Source organism: Arachis duranensis, chromosome 7 (genome assembly GCF_000817695.3).
Source record: "Arachis duranensis cultivar V14167 chromosome 7, aradu.V14167.gnm2.J7QH, whole genome shotgun sequence".
In the NCBI taxonomy this organism is placed as follows: domain Eukaryota; kingdom Viridiplantae; phylum Streptophyta; class Magnoliopsida; order Fabales; family Fabaceae; genus Arachis; species Arachis duranensis.
Window position 1 is genome coordinate 56,994,020 of NC_029778.3, and position 3,608 is coordinate 56,997,627.

Consider the following 3,608-nt stretch of genomic DNA (forward strand, 5'->3'; position numbering starts at 1 on the left):
AACGCCAGACTGCTGCTTGTTTCTAGCGTTAAACACCAGCTTTTATTCCTTTTCTAGCGTTAAACGCCAAGCTGTAACCTGTTTCTAGTGTTTAACACCAGTTTGTTGCTTCTTTCTGGCATTTAACGCCAGTCTGGTGCTTTTTTCTGGCGTTAAACGCCCATTCTGCTACCCTTACTGGCGTTTAAATGCCAGTAAGTTTCTCCTCCAGGGTGTGCTGTTTTTAATGCTATTTTTGATTTTTCTTTAATTTTTTGCAGTTGTTTTTGTGACTCCACATAATCATCAACCTAAAAAAAAGAAATAACATAGAAAAATAAAATTAGGTTGCCTCCCAATAAGCGCTTCTTTAATGTCAATAGCTTGACAGTGAGCTCTCATGGAGCTTCATAGATGTTCAGAGCATTGTTGGGACCTCCCAACACCAAACTTAGAGTTTGGTTGTAGCCTCCCAACACCAAACTTAGAGTTTGACTGTGGGGGCTTTGTTTGACTCTGCATTGAGAGAAGCTTTTCTTGCTTCCTTTCCATGGTTACAGAGGGAGATCTTTGAGTTTTAAACACAAGGTGGTCCTCATTCAATTGAAGGATCAACTCTCCTCTGTCCACATCAATCACAGCTTTTTCTGTGGCTAGGAAGGGTCTTCCAAGGATGATGGATTCATCTTCATCCTTCCCAGTGTCTAGTATTATGAAATCAGCAGGAATGTAAAGGCCTTGGACCTTTACTAGCACGTCCTCTACCTGTCCATCAGCCTTTTCCATGGATTTGTCTAATGAGAATTTGGCAGCGTGTACCTCAAAGATTCCCAATTTCTCCATTACAGAGAGTGGCATTATGTTTATACCTGACCCCAGGTCACACAGAGCCTTCTCAAAAGTCATGGTGCCTATGGTATAGGGAATTAAGAATTCACCAGGATCCTGTTTCTTTTGAGGTAATGTCTGCCTAACTAAGTCATTCAGTTCATTGGTGAGTAAGGGGGGTTCATCCACCCAAGTCTCATTACCAAATAACTTGGCATTCAGCTTCATGATTACTCCGAGGTACTTAGCAACTTGCTCTTCAGTAATATCTTCATCCTCTTCAGAGGAGGAATAGTCATTAGAGCTCATGAATGGCAGAAGTAGGTTCAATGGAATCCCTATGGTCTCTAGATGAGCCTCAGATTCCTTAGGTTCCTTAAATGGGAACTCCTTGTTGTCCATAGGATGTCCCATGAGGTCTTCCTCACAAGGATTCACATCCTCCTCCTCCTCCTCCCTAGGTTCGGCCACAGCAAGTAAGGTTATGGCCTTGCACTCTCTTTTTGGATTCTCTTCTGTATTGCTTGGGAGAGTACTAGGAGGAGTTTCAGTGACTCTTTTACTCAGCTGGCCCACTTATGCTTCCAAATTTCTAATGGATGACCTTGTTTCATTCATGAAACTGAGAGTGGCCTTAGATAGATCAGAGACTATATTTGATAAGCTAGATGGGTTCTGCTCAGAATTCTCTGTCTGTTGCTAAGAGGATGATGGAAAAGGCTTGCCATTGCTAAACCTGTTTCTTCCACCATTATTATTGTTAAAGCCTTGTTGAGGCTTTTGTTGATCCTTCCATGAGAAATTTGGATGATTTCTCCATGAGGGATTATAGGTGTTTCCATAGGCTTCACCCATGTAATTCACCTCTGCCATTGCAGGGTTCTCAAAATCATAAGCTTCTTTTTCAAAAGATGCTTCTTTAGTACTTTTGGATGTACTTTGCAAACCATTCAGACTCTGAGAAATCATATTGACTTGCTGAGTCAACATTTTGTTCTGAGCCAATATGGCATTCAAAGCATCAATTTCAAGAACTCTCTTTCTCTGAGGCGTCCCATTACTCACAGGATTCCTTTTAGAGGTGTATATGAACTGGTTATTTGCAACCGTGTCAATGAGTTCCTGAGCTTCTGCAGGCATTTTCTTCAGGTGAATAGATCCACATGCAGAATGGTCCAATGACATCTTAGACAATTCAGACAGACCATCATAGAATATATCCAGGATGGTCCATTCTGAAAGCATGCCAGAAGGACACTTTTTGGTCAATTGCTTGTATCTTTCCCAAGCTTCATAGAGGGATTCACCTTCTTTCTGCCTGAAGGTTTAAACATCCACCCTAAGCTTGCTAGGCTTTTGAGGAGGAAAGAACTTGGCTAAGAAAGCCGTGACCAACTTATCCCAAGAGTTCAGGCTATCTCTAGGTTGAGAATCCAATCATGTTCTAGCTCTGTCTCTTACAGCAAAAGGGAAAAGCATAAGCTTATAGACCTCGGGATCAACTCCATTGGTCTTAACAGTATCACAGATTTGCAAGAATTCACTTAAGAGCTGAAAAGGATCTTCTGATGGAAGTCCATGAAACTTGTAAATCTGTTGCATCAGAGAAACTAATTGAGGCTTTAGCTCAAAGTTGTTTGCTCCAATGGCAGGGATTGAGATGTTTCTTCCATGGAAGTTGGAATTTGGTACAGTAAAGTCACCAAGCATCTTCCTTGAATTATTGTTGTTGGGTTCGGCTGCCATATCCTTTTCCTGTTCGAAAATTTCAGTTAGGTCCTCTTCAGAGTACTGTGCTTTAGCTGCTCTTAGCTTCCTCTTCAAGGTCCTTTCAGGTTCAGGATCAGCTTCAACAAGAATGCCTTTTTCCTTGTTCCTGCTCATATGAGAGAGAAAAAACAAAGAAAGTATGGAATCCTCTATGTCACAGTATGGAGATTCCTTTATGTGAGTAGAAGAGAAGAAGAATAAGAATGAGAAAAGAAAGAGAAAAATTCAAACTCAGAGAGAGGGAGAGGGTTCGAATTTTTGATGAGTGGAGGAGAAGTGTTAGTAAATAAATAAAATAAGTAGAAGGAGAGATGGGGGAGTTTTCAAAAATAATTAAAAGGAAAAGGAAAATATTTTTGTTTTTATTTTAAAACTTAGTTAGAATTCGAAAAATAAGAAAAGGAATAAAATAAAAATTAAAATTTGAAACAATTAGTTAATTAAAAGAATTTTGAAAAAGGGTGAGGAATTTCGAAAATTAGAGAGAGAAAAGTAGTTAGGTGGTTTTGAAAAAGATAAGAAATAGTAAAATAAACAAAAAGTCAAGTAGTTAGTTGAAAAAAAATTTGAAAATCAATTTTGAAAAGATAAGAACTTAGAAAAGATTTTGAAATTAAAGTTTGAAAAAGATATGATTTGAAAAGATATGTTTGAAAAGATATGATTGAAATTTATTTTGAAAAAGATTTAATTTTTAAAATCAGAATTAATGACTTGACTCACAAGAAATCAAAAGATATGATTCTAAAATTTAAAGTTTGAATCTTTCTTAACAAGAAAGTAACAAACTTGAAATTTTTGAATCAAAACATTAATTGTTAGTATTAATTTCGAAAATAGAAGATAAAATTAAGAAAAAGATTTTTGAAAATTAATTTTAAAGAATTTTCGAAAATAATAAAAGGAAAAAGAAAAGATTTGATTTTGAAAAAGATTTTGAAAAGATAAGATTTTTAAAATTGAAATCTTGACTTGACTAACAAGAAACAACTTATTTTAAAAATTTTTGACTAAGCAACCCAAAGATTTCG

At 36.9% G+C, this 3,608-nt stretch overlaps 1 non-coding gene across 1 annotated transcript; it reads left to right on the top strand.

The window, feature by feature from the left end:
- The first annotated feature begins 2,050 nt into the window (after positions 1 to 2,050).
- Positions 2,051 to 2,154, top strand: LOC127741040 (small nucleolar RNA R71). Its single transcript, XR_008001892.1, has one exon. It is a non-coding gene; the product is annotated as a small nucleolar RNA R71 (small nucleolar RNA).
- The last annotated feature ends 1,454 nt before the right edge of the window (positions 2,155 to 3,608 follow it).